General features: G+C 35.5%; 1 protein-coding gene across 1 annotated transcript in view; it reads left to right on the top strand.

Moving 5' to 3' along the window:
- LOC132974821 (GTPase IMAP family member 8-like) overlaps window positions 1-7401 on the top strand; it is a 76414-nt gene that overhangs the window by 15931 nt on the left and 53082 nt on the right. The gene's annotated exons all lie outside the window — the stretch shown is intronic.

Raw genomic sequence — 7401 nt, 5'->3', positions numbered from 1 at the left:
ATCTGACATTTAATAGACCTGACGATATATGAGTATTATCTAATCTAGAGAGTGATTATCCCAGTAATCAGCTGTTACCTTTCATGATTTAGTGTTAAAGCTGACTTCTAAATTGTACTTTTTATGTCCGGTTAAAATGAATCGGTCAATAGTAGCCATGTTGTAAACTAGGCTCTGAGAAACATAAAGCTGTAGCTTTAGAGACACGACATTTACAAACATTTTTTACATTTCTGAGTAAAGACTTTTTACACACAAAGTCTGTCTTCTTTTATATCCAAAATTGCCACTGGTTTGAAAAAAAGGATCTCATGTTGTGTAAATCATGTTTGCACACTGACCCAGAAAGTCTTCCATCATTATTTTTTCAGAACAGGTTTGATTTTCTGTGTGTTTCTGCCTCCATCTCTTTTTGTCTCAGTGTTCAGGATCAATTGCATTTTAATGTGTGGTTACAGTAGAAGGCAGCAGTCTGTCTAACTTGACTTCTGACATCCTGAAATACACCTGGAAGTGATCAGGATAACTCTGCAGCTCTTATTAATGAGCTGCTATTGTCTTTTTTTCAGCAAGGGATGGACCACATGTTTTTATTTTTTCCAACTGAAATTACCACAATATCATCATCACTACATGATGACTTCATTTTGTCTCATACAGCAAATTTTTGTGATAAATAATGTGACACTTTTATTTTATCGGATTACGGATTCGAAAAACGCATCCGACCAAATGGACTCAGTGTGCAAAGACCTTTTGTTACTTCCTCTTTCTGTGCAGCCTTTTTTGGTCATTACAATGAACATTAACGTGTAGAGACCTGCCTTCAATCAGTCTGTCAACATGTTTCCAAAGCAAGAACATGCTTCACATGTCTTTGGTGCAGGACACAAAAGTTATCTGATAGTAGAGACGAAGTTTGAATCACTGGTACTATGTTTTGAAATCAATACTTGAAAGCAGCGTTTCCTTCCAGTTAAAAAGATGAACAGTGCGTTCATCCAATCAGCAATGATTCATGTCACCTGAAGGTACCTAGCTTTCCTGTTAGAGGTTAATGTCCTTCTCTGTTTTGTGATTTGTTGATGTTTTTTGTGAGATGAAACGAAATCCTTTTTAAAAAACGCACGGACATAATGTCGCTGAGTACAGTCTCAGTGTCGTCACCTTTACTTTAGGACATTCACAGAGTTAATGGTAACCGTAAGCCTACAGGAAAACTCAAAATCAACAGCACAATACAGTTTTTCCCAATTGCTACAGAAAGACACACTTCTTGAAACCTTCCTCCCTTTAATCAAAACTGAACAGAAAACCCAGTTTTGAAATACATTCACAAAACCTCTGATTCTTCTGACAGAATCAAACAATCACATGAAAACTGTTTTATCTGTGCCACAATCACACACTGTTTTCACATCATACACACAGCAGTCGAAATAAAAACACCACAGAGGGTAGAGACGTCACACACTACATCCAAAAAACAAACCTGGTGGTTAGGGCTCGCTCCAGAAACAAAAGTTTATTATTTTTGAGACAATAGTAAGGAAGCAAGTAAGAAACATTAATAAAAATAAATGATACAATTACTGAAATTGCAGTTCAGTTTTCCAAGAGAAATATTGATAAAGAAAAACTTTTGCACACCTGGCCAGGTGCATAGGAGAGATGTCGACGAACAAAATAAAAAATGACCCCCGCACTCTGTCGTCTGCATTGTACTGTATTGCTTCACAACGTTTAGTACTCCGAACTTCAACAGGTTGATTAATCACCACTATGGATGGAAGCTCACTGAATAGTCAGTAATACACCACAACTTTTACAATTCTTTCACTAAGTTAGTGACTTATATTTATTTATATGTTAATTTCATGTCCATGCACATTTGTTGTTGTTATTGTACTTTTGTATATTTGTTTTTAATCATTATATTTGGTATTTTTGTATTAGATTTTTAAAATCATTTTATACTGAGCTTGCACCGTGGTTCGGAGAGAAACCTTTTTTTGATCTTTCTGTGTGTCCAGCACGTATGGAAAAATTGACAATAAAGATGACTTTGACTTTTTGCGCTGTAATGGAGACAAATTACAGAAAAAAGAACAATGGACCATCTTACCTCCATTTAGTAGAGGTGTGGTCTCTGAAGCGTTTACAGCAGACTTGTGAGAGAGGTTGATTCATCATCAGAATCAACCTGTTGAAGATCTGCAAGTGCAGACGACATTGGACGACATTGTGCAGGAGTCTTTTTGTCTTTGTATTGTTTTCAAAACTGAGTCACAGTTTACATAGTGCATAGCATATGTGTGATTTTTCATTCAGCCTCAGCATCGTGCCTTTCTGCTTGATCAGGCCGGAGGTCTTCATCCACATCACAGGCAATATTGTCTCTTCCTCCTCTAACTCTCAGATTGTATTAATTTAAGGTGTGCACTCTGAAATGTCTTATGTTGGCTTAATTACATCATTAGCAACATGTGTTCAGATTTTAGTCGTTCTGTGTAAACTCTGAAAACTGTGCTGTATTTGTGTTTAACTTCTGCCACCTGTTACCATTATGCTTCACAGGTGCACCATCATGTAGTAAGTGAGAAGTGTTTAGAGTTTTGCAAAAAAGAGTGAATGAGATTTGCAATTTGTATCTTAGGCCTACTAGGTAAAGTTGTTTAAGGTTTTTCTGATTTCAATAAATGGGTGACCATTTGGTTCAGAGAATGGGATTTAGTGTTTAAGCAACTGTGAAAAACTAAACGTAAAATTATCCACTTATATCTTGACAACACAGAATTTACAGCAATGGTGCAGTCATTTAAATCTGAATATAACACTCTTAACCACAAATCAAATGATATACACTAGGCTCTAATTGGCTTTAACTTACCTGGTGCTACCTGTACAGTCCAGCTTTTCAGGGGAATCAGCTGTTGTGTATCTGTCAGTTATAAAACCTTTTCTACTCCTCCTTCATGTCGTTGTAGGTGGACTGTATCTGTTATCACTTATATACTACTACACTTTTGTCAATAGCTGATCTATTTTTTTTTAATCTATTTTTTAGTATCTATTTTTTGTACATGTATTTTAGAATAATAACATAATGTTAGGAGATTTTGTGTCACCAGGCTCAAGATTTTTTCTCAATTCTCTCTCTTACTTTCTCTCTCCACTTTTGTTCTTCTTGTTCTTTATTATCCATAAAAATTGTGAAGCTATTAAACTCCTCCCTGTCTCTTTTAATATATTGACTTTATTTCCCGCTTGATCTCAACGCTTCATGGACGGATCCACCTTTCTTGATTACAACAGAAGAGGGAATTTAAACGTAATTTCAGCGGCACAAACTAAAGAAAAACTACAGAAGAAATATTTAGTCAACTTCTGTTTACAAGTTAACTTGAAGATACTCCTCGGAGATTTGTTCTGAAGCGACGTGAGTCAAAAATAATGTGAGATACTGCTTGACAGATAACTCTAAATCATATTTAACACAATCGATATGATCACTGAATCTTTTACAAAAGTAAATGTGAATATTGTAAAGCTTACACAACATACTAATAACGTAAACGCCACAATTTTACTTATTTGTGTATTTTAATTTGTGATAGATCGACAGTTAACGGGAGACTGGATTCAAATTCTGGGTTGACTGAGTCAACTCTGCAGGGGCTCCACAAGATGGCGCCGCTGACCGGCTATAAACAGCTGGAGGTAGGTTGACAATTTGCTTTTTATCACTACTTTAGCGTTTTTTTAATCTCAAATATCTGGACCTTTTTTTTAGACGTGTATTATACAAATGTATTCAGGAATTGTTGAATCAATAATATCAGAAAGCCTTCAACTTTACAACAACCTTTAAAGAAGTAAAGTTAAAGATTTGTAAAAATTACTATTAAAAATATGTTGAAACTAGGGCTGTCGCTATAACCACAAAAATGAATTACCGCTGTGTAAACAAGCTATTTGCGGTAAATGGAGGCAACCCCCATAACCACTAAACCTGTTCTCCACTGTAAGGGGAAAGCAGTTTCATGAGTGATTCATATAACAGGTAGGGGTCCTGGAAGAAGACCATGAAACACATCTACAGAGACTTTAAGGTAAACGACCTGACATCTTAGGCAGCTTTAAGAAAAGACAATTAATGAAGGAAACTCAAATCGTGAAGGATCATCAAAGTGTTGATAACGTTAAAGACTAAAGGAAACCTTTATGAACCAGACTACATGGAGGAATAACTTTTGCAGAAAGAGACGGCCTGAGGAAGAAAGATGAAAGATGTGTGTGCTGTTTGGTAAGTTGTTTTATTTATTAATTTATTTAGTACTACTTTCCTGGTGGTTGGTATAGAAGCTCTCTTTTTTATCTTGGGGTGGTTTTATACCTTCAAACTTGTATAACTTTATTTAATGAACTTCAGTTTAACCTTCAGGACTAGAGAAACTAGGCAAATGTATTCTCTACTAAACCTTATCTGATAACAAACATTTAATGTCTAACAATGATCTTTTGTATATCCTTTTTTATTATTTGGTACTAAAAGCATTATATATCAGAGTACCATACGCTTTGCTCAATGTTAGCTGACATATTGAGTCTGTAGATAATATCAATGCTTTCTTAAATCTGTTTTTCTCTGCATAGTTTTGTTATAAACCCTAACCCCTTTGCTGTCTGCCATCTTTTTTTTTGCATCTCAGACACCAGGTTATCTCTCCTTTATAATACCACCGTTTATAATGAAAAACAAAATCATGTAAACTATTCATCAGATGAGTTAAATATAATAAATTATGACTTCACAGACAACATTTGATTCATATTATGTATTTAAAAAACAACAGACTTCAGTAAGTGATTGACCTGTTGCTTCACCAAATTTTGAAGTTGTATGATTACGTAAAGTGCCTGTGCTGCCACAAGGGGGCGCACTGTCTATTTAAACTTTCTTTTTCTCCAGATATTTTTTTTCATTTCTGTTAAAGGAGCTACAGTTGAATATTTCTTCTCACCTCAGTGTTAATGTAATTCATACTTTCATACTCATACTTACTTTTTCCCATTCCTCTTATCACTTATTCTTCAGTTTTGATTGTAGATTAAACCTGGCTACGTAACTTTCTGACAAGGTCTACATATTTACTATATTTGACCACAGTGGAAGCAACATCACCTCGTCGTCATAGACAAACCACATGCAGGTAAATCATGCTATTACTCTAGGAGACTTGGCATGCCCAAGATGGGAAGACCATATCTGGATCTCTAACAGGGTTAGACTCTGGGCTACTAATGGGTAAGTACATCCATGTTTTTCTTCTCCTACGTAGGTAAGGTCAGGTAAGTCTATTGTCATCTCTCACACAATGCAGTTACAGGGCATCGTAACACCCACTCCTACTGTACTAACAGTCATGCATTAAAAAAGACAACCCTTCAGAAGTTAACCAAATCAAAACATCACATATTTGGACATTTAAAATGAGCGTCTCTAATGGTTTAAACAATTCTTTACTTTCCTGCAATTATTTAAGTAATTTATTATTTTCTATTTAACAGTTAAAATAGTGTTTTTAAGATACACTTTTGATTTATTATATCCATAGCTTCATTTGCACCCTGTTACTCAATGTTCACCCAAAAGTCTCTTAGTTTAGAGCAACAACTACAGGATTTTTATTTTTATTTTTATGGTTTCCTACAAAGTGCCCATTGACCTCTGTACGTTATATATCTGCAATATACAGTACAAGTATACAGTATGACAACTCAAAACAGACCTCTTAAATATCACAAAAAGAAATCTTCAGGGTAGCACTTGTAGATAGTTCCCTTGTTTGCCTCTGTCACAGTCAGTATCTCTGACTTTATTCACCAGTCACATTTACACTTCTACAGGTTGCTTGCTGTTCTTGATCTCTCCACCAGATGCTCCCAGTTTCCATCCACTCTCTATGTTTTAAACCTCATCTTTTTTCTAGTGAGACCTGTTGTTTACTGCTCTGTTATTTAAAATCATTCATCATACTTGATTTATTACATTTTTTTAGAAAGAAAAAGGTTAATAATTTACAAATTCTATAAGTTCCAATAAACTACCAAAAGGCTTTTATTAATTACCAAACAAGTGTTTTAATGAGTTACTTCAAAATATTATACATAGTGACTGTTTTCAGTGTTTCCTCAGCTATCACTGAAATGAAAAACATATTTAGAGATGAATATTTATCATTCAAAATATTTTTCTTTTAATGATTCCAACCAACCTCCTTGTCGTCCCGTGTGTAGAGAACTATACTTTTCCGCCAGCAGGGGGAACTGGAGAGTTCATCTTGATTCTCTTGATCCCTCACAAACAAAGGTGGTTTACCTGTGATTTAAAATATGAGGAAGTTCTAACATTTGATACAACCTGTTATTCCTCATTGTGAGAAAAAACCTCAGGCAAATCCAGTTTGTTCTTGAACTCAACAAACACGCTGTAACATGTTAATCTTTATTAAACTATGTTTTAGTCAGATGTGCCGTGGCTGCTTCACTTGAACTCTTACTGCTGATTTTTTCACAACAAGAAATTCACCAGGTGAGTAAACTCGACCAAACTAGATATATAGAAATATTATCAAATCCTAAAAGCAATGTTAGATCGCTGGAACTGTTGACAGAGATGACGTTAAACAGCATGATGTTCCAAAATATAAAGGCAAACAGGCAGTAAAACAAACGGACAATAAAAGCATGCTGATAGAATAAAATATTAAAATGAAAAAGAATGTCTGAAGTACAGAAGTAAAATGAGGGACAGACTCTGCAAGTCTGATCTCTGGCAGGCTGTTCCACTGTCTGGGGGGCTATGCCAGCAAAAGCCATGTCCTCTTTAGTTTTCAGCCTGGACCCTGGAACAGCCAGTGGAGAACAGCCAGAGGATCTCAGACTGCGTCCTGGTTCATAAGGGGTTAAAAGCTCTAAAGTACGTATGTAGGAGCCAGCCCATGTTGTTGTTTGAAAGTAATTAAAATAATCTTAAAATCAATGAAGGGATGCTAAGATTGGAGTGATATGGGCACATTTTTATTTTCTTGTTAAAAGCCGGGCTGCTGCGTTTTGGATTGTTTGAATGCGTTTGATTTATTTTTTTACTGAGTCAGGTGTATAATGAATTACAGTCTTCAAGGCTGGAGGAAAAAAAAGCGTGGATGATTTTCTCCAGATCTTTTTGCGACATGAGTGAGTTGACTTCCAAAACATCCAACAAACATGTGAATAATGTAGAGTATTGTGTGTGATCAGGTCTGAAACGAGGCGCCCTGTTAGGGTTTCAGTAATTATTTATGCTGTAAAGGTTATCAAAAATGAGGTGAGATAGTTTCTGTCAGTGCTGAAAATGTA

This window comes from Labrus mixtus, chromosome 5 (genome assembly GCF_963584025.1).
Source record: "Labrus mixtus chromosome 5, fLabMix1.1, whole genome shotgun sequence".
Classification (NCBI taxonomy): domain Eukaryota; kingdom Metazoa; phylum Chordata; class Actinopteri; order Labriformes; family Labridae; genus Labrus; species Labrus mixtus.
Note: the sequence above shows the minus strand (reverse complement) of the source record. Positions and strands in the feature narration are given on the sequence as shown.